This window comes from Pipistrellus hanaki, assembly GCF_964339955.1.
Source record: "Pipistrellus hanaki genome assembly, chromosome: 9".
Taxonomy (NCBI): Eukaryota; Metazoa; Chordata; class Mammalia; order Chiroptera; family Vespertilionidae; genus Pipistrellus; species Pipistrellus hanaki.
This window is the reverse complement of record NC_140511.1, coordinates 63,044,748-63,063,571: the sequence shown is the minus strand read 5'-3', so window position 1 is coordinate 63,063,571 and position 18,824 is coordinate 63,044,748. Positions and strand designations below refer to the sequence as shown.

The 18,824-nt window shown below is 41.3% G+C and overlaps 1 long non-coding RNA gene across 2 annotated transcripts in view; it reads right to left on the bottom strand.

Moving 5' to 3' along the window:
• Positions 1 to 1,176: 1,176 nt before the first annotated feature.
• LOC311628137 overlaps positions 1,177 to 18,824 on the bottom strand; it is a 43,571-nt gene continuing 25,923 nt past the window's right edge. Inside the window, exons 2-4 of one of the 2 annotated variants that reach the window (XR_014795970.1) lie at positions 4,434 to 4,670; positions 3,059 to 3,191; positions 1,192 to 2,269 (exon numbers count right to left, since the gene is read on the bottom strand). This is a non-coding gene — a long non-coding RNA (uncharacterized lncRNA). Of the gene's footprint in view, positions 2,270 to 3,058; positions 3,192 to 4,433; positions 4,671 to 18,824 lie in introns of both variants that reach the window. The other variant, XR_014795969.1, reaches the window with a different exon arrangement.

Genomic DNA, 18,824 nt, shown 5'->3' with positions numbered 1-18,824 from the left:
CCACACCAGCTGTAGCATCCATTTTGATATGCGGTTTAACTTTCCTTTAGCACTCTGTACAGTTGACATTATTCACGGACAATTTCCTACCCTGTCATTCCAAGAAGATAGCATGTCTTTCTAGGCAAAGACTGTTTCATGTCCTCCCTTCATATTCCTTCTCTTTCTTTATGTGCTAATATTTTTCCACCAAATGCTTGCAACTTGAAGATTTATAACTAATCCATGAAGAGTGAGTCGAGAGAAATATGAAGCTATGGAGACGTCTGCAGTGTGGTACTTAGGAGCTTAGCATGGAAGCTGACTGGTATGGAGCATATCCTGGCTCTGCCAGCTCCTGTGGGGCCCTCTTATGTTATCTCCTTAACACCTGCCTCCTCAGCTGGAGATGGGGGCGGTAGTGAGGGGTAGCCAAGAAAAATGCATGTAGAGTTCTCTAGGAAGAGAACATAGCAAGTGCTCAATGAGCAGGACTGTGATTTTTCTTGTCTCTGAGCTTTGGAAGTTATATCAAAGAGAACAATGAACTTCTGGAATATGTTTGCTAGTGAACTTGTCTGAGGCTTCCTGGACTGTAAACCTATCCCAGTATAGCACTTCAGATGATCTTATATTAAACCAAATTGTTGTGTTTTCAGACCCTTGAAATTGTGGAGTAAATGCTTTTAAAGATTTAGAACTGAGGATGGTATGGAGAGCCTGTGAGATTGGACAGAGGGAATAAAATTAAGGCTTTTGATTATTTCCTGATGAGTACTTTTCACCTGGCCTTCCTATATTTCTTGCTTCCTTCCCCTCATGTGTTGAAGAATTACCATGAAAATGAATTAAAAGATCAAAAGACATCATTGACATACTTATGGTAGGTGTATATAGGTATTGATAGATTCTTTTAAATCGTCAACATTTAAAACCCGAGTTTACTGTCCTTAGTAAACCATCACTGGTTGATTCCTGTTCACCCACTCTATTTTTAGTCCATATAGTTGCAGCACAAGGCAAAAGCTCCTGTTAAAATCTTGATTATTCATTCAGCCTTTCAGATGTGGGTTTTTAAATGCTGAATTACAAGTGCTAAAGTTATAAGTTACCTTTGATTACTGAATTCAAAGGTCATCTCTCACTATTTATATTTTTATTTATATTTATATTTATATTTTATATTTTTCTTTATTTCATCATTTTAAAAATATTTATTGGATTCCTGATATGTCTCTGTTATGAAGACGAAGAGATGAATAAGATGCATTTTAATACTATCTTAATTTAAAATCCATCAGGGAAGTTTTCATCTGCTAAAGGAAATGTGAGTGTGTGTGTGTGTGTGTGTGTGTGTGTGTGTATAATAGTAGTAGTAGTAGTAGTAGCTGGGTGGGGAGTGATGTGTAACTCCTGACTAGACACTTGACTCATAGAAGCAGAAGAAATCTGTGCTAAGAGAATACTGCCAAGGCTTTTGCACAGCAAGGGGAAGGAAATCAAATACAGGATTATTGCTGTAACTGAGAAATCGCCCTAGGAACTTTGAGTAGATGACTTCTTTAGCTACTTCTTTCAAATAATAATTTATAGCTCTTTTTGTTTTTCTGAACTCATTTTATTAGGCTTCTGCTTTCAACATCTCAAATAGAATAATGAAGCTGAGAGTCACTGTTATTAGCTTCCAATGGCCTTGAGAAGTCTGCTTCTGTGACTGAGGTGATGATGGCAGATTTGGCAAGGAGCTGGGAGGTTATGCTGGAACCTTCAAAACAGAGCGGAGTAGAGGCCACAGGCAGTCCAGGTGAGAGGAAGCATAAATTCTACCCATTAGCTGCTCAGACTCCACTAGCCTGAATGGGCCTCCTTTTGTGGGGGGATTCGATTTATGTCAGCAGGAGCATTGTAGTAGAAAGAGATTAAGAACGCTTTCAAAGGACATGTGAGTGGGTTGCTCCTCCATCTGATCGGTCTGGGACACAGAGCTCAGTCTGTGAGGACCTGGGCTGGTGCCAGCAAAGGGAGTAGGGCAGGCCTGAGGAATGGAAGGTCACTGGCCAATTGGGCATTGTGATAATTATATCCTTGTTTCCTTGAAGGTACCAGTGTCCTTGATTTTCCAGCTTCAAAGAAAGCTGCCTCTCAAGTAGGGGGACGTTCACACCTGCTTTGCTGCAGTGATTTCTGCCTTCCTGGCTGCAGACTCAACAAGACAACAATACGTCTGTGGACATTTCCAAGGTCATATTCATCAACCAGACAAGGGAAGCTCCTCCTTTGCCTTTTATTCCTAAATGCAAATGGAAAGGTTAGTGTGCCCCACGAGAGTCCAGCAGTGAACCCAATTTAATGGTTCTACCTTAACTTCTAATACTTTGTAAGTCAGGCATTGTGAATAATCACCACCACCCGTATCCTCAATTTCTTCGATTCTCACTCCTCCCCAAAGGTACTGTCACAGGAGCAAAAGTCTAATAATTACAAGAGGTGTCAATAGACAGTATTCCTGGAATGTTTTAGTTTTTTCTTTCTTCCTGTCCATTCATCTGCAGAGAAGCTGTGCCAAGAAGAGTTAGGGAGTATAGCCAAAACCGGTTTGGCTCAGTGGATAGAGCATCAGCCTGCGGGCTGAAAGATCCCAGGTTCGATTCCGGTCAAGGGCATGTACCTTGGTTGCAGGCACATCCCCAGTAGGAGGTGTGCAAGAGGCAGCTGAATTGGTGTCTCATCGATGTTTCTAACTCTCTATCCCTCTCTCTTCCTCTCTGTAAAAAAATCAATAAAATATATATTTTTTAAAAGTTAGGAAGTATAACATTTTTCTTATAGCACTTAGGTTTCCATGGGAGAGGAGGAAGAGGTATTTACTTTTTTTAGGTGGGATCCTGTTTGTCTACTGGGTGCAATGAATATGATCTAAAGTGGATTTCCCCTGACTAAATACATATTTGCTGCTCCCCACCCCAAATTTCCAGTGATCATCTGAGCCTTCCGTTCTTTAAATGTGCAAATTTAAAACCATATTTTGATTAACAAGTTCCATTTGTTAAAGATGAGTTCACTGGTTTCTGGCACTTACAACTCTCGCAGGAAGCAGACTGGATATTACGGAGAACTCCCTGGATCCCGCTTTCCAATGTTTCTGTTGTTGCCATCAGCTCTCTGCAGACCAAACCTGCCTTCTCCAGGCCAAAGCAGGTGCTTGTCAAAACCTAGAAATTAGAAAGAGGGAAATATTATTTATTTTTCTAGCTAGCTCTTGTTTTGACTTTGACAGGAATAAACAGTGGTTGTATATACAAAATATTCCCTAACTCTTTTTAACTTTTGCTCTGAGATTGTGCAAATACACACGTTTATGTTGATGAATTCCCAATTTAGTGAGATATAAATAACTAGAGCCTTCTCTCATCGAAATATGCAGTCTCTCCCTCACATCGCCCAACACCCTTCCCTTCTCTTTCTTTCTCTATTTCTATTGTTCTAAGAGTCTTCCATTTCCCAAGCTCATGGGTACTGACTGCTATGACACTTGAGGAACAAAAGCTTTGTCCTCCAGCGTCAGCTCCTACCTGTCACCTGGGACCCTGGGATTTTGAGCTCTTGCCTGTGATTTAATAAGGGGGGGGGGGGGCAGCCCAGGTGCTGTATCTCATACTCTCACTGATTGCCGAGGGAACAGTTAATCTGTTGACTTTACTCAGTTATGCTACTCTGGCAAAGGTACCTGGAGCTGTAAATTATTTTGATGTTCAATTTATTTGGTGAAGAAGGAACTCTCTTATACCTTGTTATCTAATAGCAGAAGGCGATAAACCACTTAGTTTGCAAATCATAAAAACTCTAACAGACTTGTGTGTTAACAAGTAAAAAAGACTTTCTTGTTCTTAAAAGTGAAACAGGGGCCCAAACAAGAATTGATAACACATAATCCCCTAAGATAAAACTTATGGCATAAATCTGTTCAAATTAGAAGTGAAATGTAAAACAAATGCCTTCAACCAGATGCTAACAGACAACTAGTCTGAAGGGAACACAAGTATAAACTGTAAATGAGGGGTCAGTCACAGTGTCCCTCCTCTCCATTATAATCTACAATACTTCCTAATGACCCAGGGGAGGGAGAAGTTTAAAACTGTGGAAAATATGATATCATCTAAACCTTATTAGTATACAAAATTACTACCTAATAGTGAAACATGTCATTGTTTTATTTATTCTCTGACCTTGTACTTAATACATGTTTCATTAAAATAGAAACAAACAACAAACATAAATGATTTCATGGAACAATGACTGTCACATCAGATTAGGTTCCCTCCCCTCCAACTGTTTCACTCACTCTCTTGATGAATAAGGGTTGAGTTGAGGCAAAAATAAACCTAACCTATAGCAACTCAAAAATATAAACAACCGTTCAGAAATTCTTTGAAAATCTTTGCTTTTATACTTGCCTTGTTTTAAAAGTACTTCTGGAATCAGGCGCCATTGTTGGGCTTTTATTTAGCACCATCCAAATTTTCTAATGTTTCCTTTATTAATGGGAGGCAGCAGAGTTTCAGCTAAGAAGGCTGGCCCTGGGTTTGAATTCTTGACTTTTATGAACTGTGACATTGGGGAAGTTGGTTCTCTTCTCTGTGCCTCAGTTTTCCCTTCTGTAAAAGAGGGATGGTCTCTTCCTCATAGAGTTCCTGTGTGGTAAAATACAAAAATTACACCTGACACATAATTAGTGCTCAATAAATGTTAAGTCATTGCTATTAGTCATTTACTACCCTGTTCCCCCGAAAATAAGACAGTGTCTTATATTAATTTTTGCTCCCAAAGATGCGCTAGATCTTATTTTCAGGGGATGTCTTATTTTTCTATGTGCTAGGTCTTATTTTCGGAGGATGTCTTATTTTCGGGGAAACATGGTAAGTGCTTTGGATTCGTTTCCTATTTCCTCATAATAAACTGTTCTATGATGTATTATTTTATCATCTCCATTTTACTGTGGAGGAAACTGACTCATAGATCCAGAGCCCCAATTCAAACCCAAGTCTTCAAGTTTCTGTGGCAGCTCTGATTCCCTGAATCAGAGACAGATCTCAGTGCGGGAAGTTTAGTGGTGAGTGCTCAAGGGCGACATCTGTGGGCAGAGGGAGAAGCTGCAGCAAAGACCTCACAGCATATGGAAGCTCTGGCACTGGCCACCGGCAGGGCTCCTCAGAGGGACCCCATTGAGGTAAGGGGCCGGCTGTTAACCAGCCCCTCCATGGAATTTGCAGTCCTTCCTTGTAAGTTGTCCCAGAAGGGGGTGTGGCTTTGGCAAAGCAGCTCTCTTCAGCCAAAGGCTTTCTTCAGAGAGGGTCTCAGCTCAAGAACTGTCTGCAGCCAACACTCCCAGCAGCTGAGGCATAAGCACTTCGGTCTATAACCGGGAAGTGGGCGGCATATCACAGGTCCACACCTCACTGCCGCTTAGGAAGGTGTACAGCGTCATCTCTGGTGGTTGTGATCACAGCTTGTTTTGCCCAGAATCTCTCAGACCCAATTTGCTCTGGGGAGTCCAGGAAGCACATGGATGTGAATTACAGAAGGTACTTGGTGGCAAAACAATCAAGGCAGCTGGTCAGACCCTGGCTGCCCAGCCCTGTAAGATTGATCATTTAAAAATGCTTAAGTAGCCCACATTTTAAAAATCCATTCTTGCCAGCAATCACTTTTTATGGTTTATGTCATGATTCATAGGCTAGAACCACAGCATTTTCAAACGGCCAGGAGCCTTGTTCAGTTGGGTTCAGATGGAGGGGACTGATTTAGTCTCGGTCACACAGTGCATTAATAGATGAACACAATGGGATTGGGCCATAAGCATGAAAACTGATATCTCGCGTAGAGTCTAGCTGTTTGCCAACTGTAAAGAAATTATAAAAACAAATTCTTGGCTGACAACCTGAAAGGATAGGTTTGGAATGTTAACTTAATGCACACTACAATCTTGAAGTTTCTTGTCATATCCTAGATAAAGTACTCTGTTTATATTTTATGCAGCTCCATACAGAACAGCTTCTAAAACGAAATGCCAAGAATTCTCACTGACATTGTGTGGCTGGCATTTCTTTAATTGTATTTCGTTTCTTTTTTCTGACAATATAATGTTTTATAATTAAAATACTTTTCTACTCCTAGAACTATAGTTTTTCTCCGTATAGCTGGTACAATTACTTAAAAACTGCATGGTGTTGGAAATCTTTAAAGAGCCTATTTCAGACCTGAGAGTAAAGTCTTATCTTTAAAATTACTTTCAGACAACATATCAGACACACAGAGCTGTCAGGTTTAAAACTGTACCAACGATTTTATGTTAACTTACTATCTAAAGTGCAGGATTCTCTGGCACATGGATATATTCATAACCACAAAGATTAGTGCTTAGCCAAAAAACAAAAAAGCTTTTAATTTTTCATTACCTCCTCAGTACACTACCTGGCTAGATTTAGACAGTTAAAAATCCCATATGAATGTTCAGCTCTTCAGAGATGTTAACCCCTAAATTTCCAGCAGAAAACCTGCTGGACAATATCTATATATATAAAAGCCCAGTGACCAAACAGCGGATGACCATAATAACTGATCAACCAGTCACCATGACACACAATGACCACTAGGGGGCAGACACTCAATGCAGGAGCTGCCCCCTGGTGGTCAGTGTGCTCTCACAGTGGGAGAACCAATCAGCTGACCAGGAGGCCCAGGGTGAGGTTGAATCTCTGTACCTATCAAATACCTAAGACAACCCAGACTCTGGCCTGACCCCACCAGCTGATGCAGGCCCTCTAAAGTGTGTTCTAGAAAGAGCACATGAAGCTGGCATAGGTGGATGGCAAGAGGAGCATGACTGTGGACCCCAGGGGAGGCTGTCCTGATGGCTGGGGATCCTGGAGCACGGCTTCCATGAACATCCCTGATGGTGTGTCACTGACCTGGCATCACATTATCAAGGATATTCACCGAGTGGCTTTGGGGTGCAAAGCTCTCGGCCAGGTTCCTCCAGGACACAGAACACGCCTTTACCCAAGACATTACCCCAAAATACCAGGTCAGACTAATTTCTTCATTCAGCAGCCACTCAGAGGACAGGTCCACGGTCACTTGGCTGACCAGAATGAGCAGTGCTCCCACAGCCAGCCAATCCCTGAAGGCCACGCCCCCCCAGTGCACAGATCCATGCACTGAGCCTCTAGTTTGACAATAAAGAAAAGTGGCAATTTAGTTTTGTAGTTTAGAGAACAGACTCAGGATCCAGACTGCCTAGGATCAAAGCCCAGTTTCACTAGCTGTGTGACTCTGGGAAAGTTCCTTAACCTCTATAAAATGGGAATGATATTTCATGGCTCTTGTGGTTAATGAGATAATACATGTAAAGTGCTTAAAACAGTTCCTACACACAATAGTGTTCAGTCAAAGCCATATCATTAGAATTTGCTTTTTAAACCACAGAGACTTGAACCTTTACAAAAAAGTTAAAGATGAAAATTTAAAAACTAGTTACCCCTAAGTGATCAAGTTAAATCTGTGATTTTTAAAAAGTCCTCACCTTTTAAAAGTCCTCATATTTTTAAAAATATCCTCAGGATATTTTTCATTGATTTTTAGAGAGAGTGGGAGAGAGAGATAAAGAGAGAGAGAGAGGAGAGAGAGAGAGAAGAGAAATACATTGATTGGTTGCCTCCCACAAACCCAGATAAAAGCAGTGATTGAACCTGAAATCCAGATATATATCCTTGACCCATGACCCTTCAGAGTGTGGGCCAACACTGTAATCAACGAGCAACACCGGCCAGGGCAAATCTGTGATTCTTAAACAGAACTCTTATGTGAAATAGAATCATAAGCCTAGATAAACAATACATTTAAATTCTAAAGATGTATTCAACCTGATACACGTAATAAAGGAGAGAGTAAATTACCACTTTTTAACAGGAAGAAATTTGATTCTAGAAATTAAAGATCAATGTTCTAATAGTGAGTTCTAGAAAATCATTCTCATCTGGTAGCGCCATGAAAGAGTGCCTATGCCCATCTTGCTCGCCATTAAATGTCCAGCACATTACAACACTACCATATTGTAGGGATTTAATATGTGTGGAATGACTGACTGATGGGCTAGAAGAGGCAATGCCCTATAATTCCTAGAACTTTAGAGTTAGAAGAGGACCCCTGCTTCTGATGTCACAAATAAGGAGCCCGAGGATCAATGACTTAAAATGCATTTCGTGGTTAGCTATTAATAGAAGCATGATCCAAGATGTTGCCTTCAGGGCCTGGGCACGCAAATAAGCCATGCCCTCTGCAGTGTTTTTTCTGAAGTAAGTTTTTAGAAACACCAGTCTCTTGGGATATTCATGGAGTACAAGGTGGAAGGGCTTGTTCTCTGGTCAAATAGTTTTGGGAAATGCTGAGTTTAAACAACTTAAACTGTGGATCTCCAAAAGGGAGATGTAGTGGCATATGCAGCATTCTGAAGAGAGTTTGGCCATAGAACAGCTTTTGAAAGGAGCATCTTTTAGAACTGATGGTCTATGAACACCTAGGAGAAGACGTAGACTTCAACAAATACTACATGCAGTTATCATGATAGAAACCATACAAAAAGTCAAGGTGTGTTAGACACCAACGTTTTTCCAGGGCCTTTCATGAGAGAGGGTAAGAATAGTGGTAGGATGGGAGGAGGTTAAGAAAAGCCATATATACCTTTAGTTTGTGTCTGGATTTTTAAGTGGCCCAGGAAGGCTCCAGTAAAATGCTACTGGGATTCCAAGGTCAGAGTTCCATGGAAGAAACAGCATTTGAGATGACTCCTGAAGGCGGAACAGTTCCTGCTCTGGCTTTTGTTGGTCGAGGCTTCTGAGCTGCTCTGATCCATAGGAAGCCTCCCAGATGCCCAAGCGCTCCCACCTGTCCCCATTTGCCTGCTGAGCTAGACCTTCTGCTTCTCCATCCAAATCCTTGAAGAATCAAAAACCTCTGGAAAACCTGTATTCTAACATCTAGCACAATGCTTCCTAGTATTATTACCCATATACCCCTTTGGTCAGCAACTCTAGGTCAAAACGGTTTGTCAGAACACAAAAGTTACGGCAGAAAGGGAAGCCAGAACGGAATAAACACCAATATGGCAGGCCTCATTCAACTCTAGAAGTATAGTAAAGAGCTCAGCTCATTGGCTGGAGGCAGCCACAGCACTGTACACTAATGCTCATTGCCTGTGAACAGTCAGAATAGTTTCTTTACCCTAAATCTCATTGGCTGAGAACATCTGATGATACTCAGAAACTGGGGAGAAAGTATACACACCCACTGCAAAAAAAAAAAAAATAATAAAATAAAAATAAATAAATAAAAAAAGCAATTCCCACAAAAGCCATGATAGTGGTTACCCCTAGAAAGAGAAGCTAAGGTGGGAGAGTTAGCAATATTAGACTTCTTGGCTTGGTTGGTAACTTTATTTATTTATTTATATACTTTATTGATTTTCCACAGAGAGGAAGGGAGAGGGATAGAGAGCTAGAAACGTCGATGAGAGAGAAACATCGACCAGCTGCCTCCTGCACACTCCCTACGGGGGATGTGCCCACAACCAATGTACATGCCCTTGACCAGAATTGAACCTGGGACCTTTCAGTCCACAGACCAACACTCTATATCCACTGAGCCAAACTGGTTTCAGCTTGGGTGTTAACTTTAAAATGGCTTGTTAAGCTGTTTCTTTTCTGTATGGGGGTTAGACTTCACCATCAAAAAGTTTAAAATGTTTACCTAAGGATTCCTTAAGCCAACTTCGGGGGCGGGGGAGCAAACACGCAAAGAACCCCACAAACTGCTGATCCAGTTAGACTCTGGCCAAAGCATCGTTGTTAGACCCTTTTCTTTTGGTCTCTTCCTCCAGAACAAACGTCTCCATCTCAGCGCAGGGACTTGATTTACAATATAACAAATTTAACAGTTGAAAGTCCTAGAATTCATCCTCAGCAAAACCTGCAAAGCAGCTGCAAAAAAGATGAATGTCACTCATGGGATCAAAAGCCTAGAAGGACTGCGTGGAAAAGTTCAGCAGTGTGTGCTTGCAAAGCCTATTCTGAGCAGAAGGCCATTAGAGGATAGTGTCCGTCTGTCTCCTCATCGGCTGGAAGCACCTGGGATAACCGGGCTCCGCAAGGCTGCCCATGCTTGTGCAGACAACCCTGGTGCGAAGGGCAGGCTCTCACGACCCACCTTCCAGGATCTCAGGCTTAAAATCTGGAATTCAGCTTCAAGCAAGTCAGAGAAAAGGCAGAGCAATGTTAAGGGCAGGTGCTGGAGGTTTACTTTCTGTCTCTCTTCGCAGCTTTTAGTCGTTAGAAACGTGTAGTTAAATATGCTTTCTTCCCTCTGGAAAACAGATTTCCCCCCTCTCCCACCTCTGCCTGGGGTATAACAAATTTCAGACGAAGACCTAAAAACCCAAACAGAAATATGCAATGCTTTCAGACACCTCGTGTCGGGCTGGCTGTCACAGACCCTAGTTTGGGTCGGGCTGTCGAAGCTTCTTGGGAATAAGTATTTATCTACAGCGGGGTCATTTTATAGATCTATTAAATCTACATTTTCTCTTGGGCTCCGTCCCCTAGCTTCCCTCAATCCTGCTCCAGTCACACACTCTAAAAACCCCCTTAAGCCTCGGGAATAAATCTCTATAAACTGCCAAGTATTCAATCAGCCTTTTACTATATCTCTTTGCAATTAGGATAAATTTACTGCTCGGAGAGATGGGGGAAATATGCAAGGTACTCCTTGGATAAATATACTGCAGTGAGAGAAGTAGAGGCTCTGTAAAAATTATCTCTGTGAATTCAACAAGAATCAAGGTCACTGGAGCTGCTACATACCAGGGAACGTTAATTAATGGGCCTGCAGCTGGTGGTACCACTTGGCTGCCCCGCTCCAGCTGCTTGCTCCATATTTCTCTCATTTGTAGGACCATTCTTGGATCAAATCCCATCTCTTTTTTTTCCCCCTCCAAGCACAAAAAGTACATAAGTCTATCCTGGAAGGATGCCAACCTTTCAGAGAACTAAGTAAAGTGTTGTTTCTTGGCTATTTTTATCTCCTTTTTAAAGAAAAGACACTCTATCACCTCTGGAGCTGGGTTGCTTGTAATCAGCATTCCAGCCGTGCTCTGAGGTCACTGTTCTGGCACTGTCCACAGGGAGGTGTCCTGAAGACGGAGAGCAGAGGGGGACACTTGTAACTACCCCTCAAACTACAGTGGGAGGCACCTGAAAAGATACACCTTCCACCCTTCATCACCCAGCCTGCCTTTTGGGCCAGGTGGGAGGCAAGGTAAAAATGCAACCAGAGCTGAAACCGATTTGGCTCAGTGGATAGAAGGTCGGCCTGCGGACTGAAAGGTCCCGGGTTCAATTCCTGTCAAGGGCATGTACCTTGGTTGCGGGCACATCCCCAACCTAAATATGTCTCCTAATGGGCACAAAAGTATCAGTTCCCAAAGTATCACGGAACTGATACTTTTGTGCCCATTTGGAGACATATTTAGGGCAATGTGCAAGAGGCAGCTGATTGATGATTCTCTCTCATCGATGTTTCTAACTCTCTATCCCTCTCTCTTCCTCTCTGTAAAAAATCAATAAAACATTTTTTTTTTTAAATGCAACCAAATTACATTCAACATCTCTGAGCTGAAGAGAGACGGGGAAGGAATTAGAAAAAGGAGAAAACACAGAGGAGAAAGAAAGTATTTCCAGGGTCAAGGTAGTTTATACCATTTAAACCTACCAGGAAGCAATAAGTGAGAGGGAGCATGTAAACCACTTAGCACACTTCACAGGGACACCGGCAGCTATTGTTAATTATAATAAAATTCCAGAGGCAGCAAGTGTTCTGGTTAAACACTACTTCAGAGTCTGAAAGATATAGGTTCGAGTACCTGCTCAAGCACAAAGTAGCTGTGTATCACTTGTTGATTCATTAGTCAAATAGATCTCAAACTTTCTCATCTGTAAAATGGGCCCAGTAATAGTATCTGTCTCAAAACTCCTGAGTGACTTAAGGAGACACTACATGTAGGACATTTGGCATGGTGCTTGGTTCCTGGTTAATCTCAGTAAATAGTCATTATTGTCAGTGGAGCTTTTATAATTGTTTCCACACCCCAGCAATGGAAGAATCAGGAAAAGCTGTTCTCTGAAGCAATGAAAATGGTTCCACTTGCCTCTATTGCAACCAGCCTTATTTTGCTTCTCTTTTGGAAACTTTCTTTCCTTCAGTGTAACACAGTGGAGGGACTGGGCGTTCTTCCACACAATGACAGGCGGAGCGAATATTACCCAGAAATAACAGGGGAATGCCTGACTCTGCTTCATTAAGGAATTCCCCAGGTAACATCGGCCATAAATTCCAGGCTCATGGCCCTGGGGATTGCTGCCCCTACTCTACTCCTAAAACAGGCAGGTCCTTATTCCTGGGGGCCGGCCCCCAGCTTTACTGAGTCCTTTTATAAGGGGGGAAAATGTTCTAAAAAATTGGAAAATGTTCTCCATTACTACTAGCTGTAAAATGATATTGGGGCTTTTTAAAAGACTTGGGAAATGTTCTGAAATTATGGAATATGGATTTCAAGAAGGCCTCGGGGGATTAGATTTTTCCTCCTCCTCAAAGCATTTGAAACAACTTTAATCTGCTCTCAGCGGGCTATCCAATTCGGCATGGCATTCTGGGTGAATATTGTTGCCTTCTTCACGGAACTGATACTTTTGTGCCCATTTGGAGACATATTTAGGGCACAGAAAAAAAGCACTTGAATTTAAAGAACAAAACTATTCAAGATAAAGGAATGGCTTCTAACATGCTTGAAAGAAATTTTTAAATTTCTGTTTGGGGCATAAGAAAATTAAACAAAAATTTAGTATATGCAACTTCGGTCCTATGACTGTTCATATCTAATTTTTTTGGTTGCTGGTTCTCCTATCATATATATAGTGCTTTATAATATGCAAAAAATGTATATACTTTCATGTAATAGCACCATTCTGGGAGGCAGGTATTATAATTCTTTTTAAAAAATATATTTTATTGATTTTTTTAGAGAGGAAGGGAGAAGGATAGAGAGCTAGAAACATCGATGAGAGAGGAACATCGACCAGCTGCCTTCTGTACACCCCCCACTGGGGATGTGCCTGCAACCAATGTACATGCCCTTGACTGGAATCGAACCCGGTATCTCTCAGTCCTCAGGCTGAAGCTCTATTCACTGAGCCAAACCGGTTTCGGCTATAATTCTTATTTTACTGGGGGGAAAAAATGTACTTAAAGAAAATGTAATATGGCAAGAAGTTGAACTTTGGATTCTGGGCTTTCAACATCCCATTACCTTAAACCTGCATTGTGACCTAGGCAGTCCCGGTCAACTTTCGATACCTCAGTGAACAGATCTGTGAAATGAAAATAATACTGCTCTGGCTTCTTTTCAGGGACTGATGGATAGATTTTCCAGGGCCAACTCTATCATGTGGTCCAGATTTCCAGGAACAGTGTGTGATGAGCCTGAATGGAATGAGCTCTGTAGAGCCCAATGAAATGCTGCTAACATCCTGTCCACCACAGGAATGCGTCAGAGCTTTGCAGGAACTGCACACCCAAGCTTGAAAATGATGCTGTTTGCAAACGGGCAAGTGCACAAGGGTTACAAAGCTGGCAGGTGGCCTAGACGCTACTACAAGTAACTGAATAGCTCATTATCCCAGGCACCAAGGAACCTGGAGAAGTAGCAGAGAGGGAAGACTTGTCAGTCTGGGGCCTTAATTCCCTGAAGTTATAAAAGAGGAGTTAAGCGTGTCATCAAAGTGAATGAAAACTCAACAGCTATGCAATTCTAGAAGAATGTATAGTTTTGAAATGTCTAGGAAAATATTGTATTTCTCCTTTTCTGTATTACTAGAGTACATATATTCATTGTCAAAATAATCAATAGAGAAGGGTAGAATTAGAAAGTGAAGTGACATTTCCGGCCCTGCCCGATGTGGCTCAGTGGTTGGAGTTTCAACCTGCACGCCAAAGGGTCTCAGGTTTGATTCAGGTCAAAGGCATGTACCTGGGTTGCAAGTTCCATCCCCAGCCTAGGTCAGGGCGACTGTGAGAGGCAACCAATCAATGTATCTCTCTCACATCGAAGTTTCTCTCTCTTTATCTCCCTCCACTCTATCTAAAATCAATGGAAAAATATCCTTAGGTAAAAATTAATAAAAAAATAAATTAAAAAAAGAAAGATAAAGAGAGTGACATTTCTGCCTTCATCTGCTCCTCTCCTAACTTGCTCCTTGCTGTTAACACTCCGTGTGTTTCTTAAAACTCTTTCCTTTCAAATATGATATGTGTGTGTGTATTCATATATACATTATACATATGTAAAGTTCAAATATGTATTTTTAAATGGGATTGCACAACACATAGTACTGTATTGCTCATGTGTCACCAGCACCTCTCATTTTCTCTTCAGCTTTACTGAGGTATACTTGACAAATAAAAATTGTATACATTTAAGGTGCTCAACATGATGGTTTTGTATGCATGTTGTATACTCATGAAATGATTACCACAATCATCTAATTAGTATGTCCATGACCTTGCATAGTTACTATTTTTTGGGTGTGTCAATGAAAATACTTATGATCTACCCTCTTAGCAAATTTCAAGAGTATAATACACTATCCCATGTAATAAAAGGCTAATATGCAAATCGACTGAACTGCGGAAAGGCCGATCACTATGGTGCGCACTGACCACCAGGGGGCAGACACTTAATGCAGGAGCTGCCCCCTGGTGGTCAGTGCACACCCACAGGGGGAACACCCCTCAGCCAGAAGCTGGACTCATGATTGGCGAGGACAGTGGCCATGGCGGGAGCTGCTCCACACATGGGGAGCGGGCCTAAGCCATCAGTCAGACATCCCCTGAGGACTCCTGGACTATGAGAGGGCACAGGCCAGGCTGAGGGAACCCCCCTCCTAAGTGCACAAATTTCATGCATCAGGCCTCTAGTTATTAATAATGATCATCATGATGTACATTAGATCTCCAAAACGTATTTATTTGCATAACTAAAGCTTTGTTCCCTTTGACTAACATCTTCCCATTTCCTCCAATCCCCCAGCCTCACCATTCTAGTCTCTGCTATTGTGAGTTCAAATTTTTTTAGAGACCTCTCATTCTTTTTAAATCTTGGAGAGGGACTGGCCAGTGTTGCTCAGTAGTTGAGCATCGATCTATGAACCAGAAGGTTGCAGTTCGATTCCTGGTCAGGACACAGGCCTGCGGGTTACAAGCTTGATCCCCAGTAGGGGGCATGCAGGAGGCTGCCCATTAATCATTTTTTCTTATCTCTCTCTCTCCCTCTCTCTCTCTCCCCTTTCCTTTCTGAAATCAATAAAAACATATTTAAAAAATGAATCATGGAGAGATATTCCACTATATGGACATACCATAGTTTCTTTAACCAACTACCTACAGATATAGATAAGAGGTTATTTCCGGTGTGTTTTTTTCCTTAACTATTACAAATAATGTTTAAGTGGATAGTAATGATGGTTTATTAATATGAAATAAAACTATCTAGAGATAAATGGGCTGAAAAAACTTTGGGAAAGATGGTACATAACAAAACCCTTACCAGTGAGCCCAGTGTGAGGAGCTAGAGATGAGCAGGTATAGCTCCCCATTATGGCAGATCCACAGCCAGCACCAAGAATGAAATCAGGGGAAAAGAGTTTTGTTTTTTTTTTAAAAAAAAAAAAAAAGAAAAAAAAGAAAAGAAAGGCAAGCACAGCAGGATTTTTTGAGATGTCAGACAAATTGAAGGATCATTAGTAGTGTATAGAAACCCTATAGAGAAACCATTTGAAATGCAAATGACTATCTATAAAGCTCAGATTGGTGGGGATGTAAGAAGGAAAATGATGGCAAGGGTGACAAAATGTTGAGCATAGGACAGAAGGAGTGTCTTATTCCTTTGTAGACCTGACGCCTTGCATAATTTCTGACAAGTTAAAGGTGTGAACAAGTCCTTGAGAAAGAGTAAAAAGACTATTCTCAAGAGGATGAAGCCTTTTAGACATCAGTCAGCAGAACTGACCTGAATGTAGGTGAATCTTGATTTGTGGACTTAAAATTGACTTAAATTTTAAAAATATTTAGCTTGTATTGAAAACCAGTAAGTTAAAAAATGGTGTTACTAAGACTTCTGTTACTTAATTTCTAAACATGATTGTGTTTTAATTCCTTATCTGCTCAAAAATATATAACCGTTTAAACTGTAACCGGTCATTAAAAAAAATTAATTTAAAACTTGACTTCATTTTTCTTGAACCCACCACTAAGCTGTTCGTTCGGTCTATTTGCCAGTTGTGTCAATGGACTGTTTTCTACCTCTTGGCCTCAGCATTCATGCTCCAAAGTGAAGTAAAAAGGACCGAGTGACCCATGGCAGTCTTTGGTCTTACTAATAAAGGATGCAGGGGAAAAGTTTAAGACATAATCCTCTGTGATGTCCTATTGACTGGGTAACTACATTCCAGTCAACCAGAGACTCAGATAACTAGACTTATGTGTGTATACTCCTCAAGATGTTTTTATGAGAAAGGGATAAGTGAAATATAAGCAAAATGATATGAAGGATTTACTTTAAGAAAGAGAGAGAAGAGCCAGCTTGGTCATCCTTACCGTCTACATTAGGGTCAGCAAATTTCCAAAAATATGTCAAAGGGAAGATTGCCAACCCCATCAGTTGAATTGTACAGAGCGGTAATCCTTACTCATTTTGATGGCAATGATCCAAGGGAAGAAAGACTGAATTAAATTTGGTAGAATTGCTGGTATTGTATTTCAATGTTCCATGCACTCATTCATTCAATAAACATGAGCAGAAACCCTAGATAATTAGAAAGACCATTCTCTAGTAATTCTGAATCAGTGGGATTGACCTGTTGATCCTTTTAATCAGATCCTTTTAATGTACTAGAACCAATGCCAAATTATCCTTCCCCATACCAGCAGAACCTCCAGTTTATAATGGGACCTACTTCAGAATGCTATGAATTAGTTTGTGGATAGAATTATCTGCAGGGAGTTGACCTGGTGGCCTGGTGCAAGAAAGGAGGAGTGATCTGCATAGAAAGACATTTTTTTAAAATTATATTTTTATTTATTTCAGAGAGGAAGGGAGAGAGAGAGATAGAAACATCAATGATGAAATCATTGATTAGCTGCCTCCTGCAAACCCCCTACTGGGGGGGGGGGTGGTCTAAGCCCACAACACGGGAATGGGCCCTTGGCCAGAATCAAACTCATGACATGCCTATTTTAGACCATTTGTTACATAAAGAAAAATTCAGTGGGGAACATTAAAACCCAAAATATGTTTGGTGTTAGATACCAGGACATGCAACTTTAATAAAAATGTCACCTCCTTTTTAATGGGAAAGCAGAGTCCTCCACAGCACCCTGCACTACTGAGTGCCGACGACGGGAGAGCTGAAGGAAAGGTGGCTCTCTCTATGCCAAGATCAGCCGGGGGAGTTGCCGTTCAGAAAAGACTAAGAGCTACTGACCCAAACAGTGAAACTCATGTTTGTGAACCACAGCTGTTCGACACAGACTGTAATTGCCCCATCAGATAAAGAACCTAGTTAAGGGAGCATGTTGCTATAGCTGGGGGGGGGGGGGGGGGGGGGAATAACCTTTTTGGAAATCACAGGTTTGTAACTAAGGGGAATGTCAGGTTTGAGGGTGGGATGGGTCTTGGTGCCTCTGCTGGCTTGGAGACAGACAGGCTGATCTGGCATGAAGAAGCTCCAGCCCTGGCTCCTGTTCTGTTGTGTTGGAAAGTAACGGGCTGGGCTCCCTTTTTTTTAAGCCCTGGCATGTGGGGGCTTATGACAGAAGGAGTCCTTCCAGCCTACCCATTTCTGACTCCTGGGCACCTGGGACTCTGCCTCTTGTTCCACACCCCTCACCTGGTTACATGGTTACAGCTGAGGTCAGAGAGCGGACTCCAGCTGTACTCACCTCTTCCTCTGCCTGCATCCCCACCAGCTGCCTGCCAGCCAACTCCACCAGCAGATGGGAACTCGTCTTAAAACATTAGCTATTTCAGAGGAATCCCTCCCTATTCCTTCCCACCAAACTTCTAAGAAGCTGATTCTTTTTGAAGGGGCATTTTGAGTGAAAGAGTGAACCTTGCTATTCAAAGTTTTTAGTGAAATTAAGAAACCATGGTGAATTTAATTCGATCAGTCTAAATGTTCATAGGTTTAGCTTGCACCCAGTGGAACATTGTTTGAAGCACTGGATTATATTGCAAAAAAAATCATATTTTTTAAAAAAGTTTACCAAGTAGGATCACTGTTGTTTGCTGAATATTGAGGAATCAAGTAAAACCCCTGGATAGGCACATAAAATTTAGATTTAAAAATGTTTTAATGTGGTGAAAATTACAACCTAAATGTTCATCAAAAGAGAATTGATTTACTTAAATCACGATACATCCAGACAAGAGCTCAATATTTATTGTTGTGTTGTATTGAGTTTAAAAAGTTGGTTATAAATTAACAAGTAGAATTTTGTTCTATTTTCAAAAAGGCCCTGGGAAAGGAATTTACTAAGAGATTATCAGTAGCAATGACAAATTACTACTAAATTTATGAAAATTTTTATTTTCCCCTCCTGGCTTTTCCAAATCTAATTACATAGAGCTTACATTGCATTAATAATCAGAGGGGAGAAAAGAAATGAAAATGACCCCCCAGCAA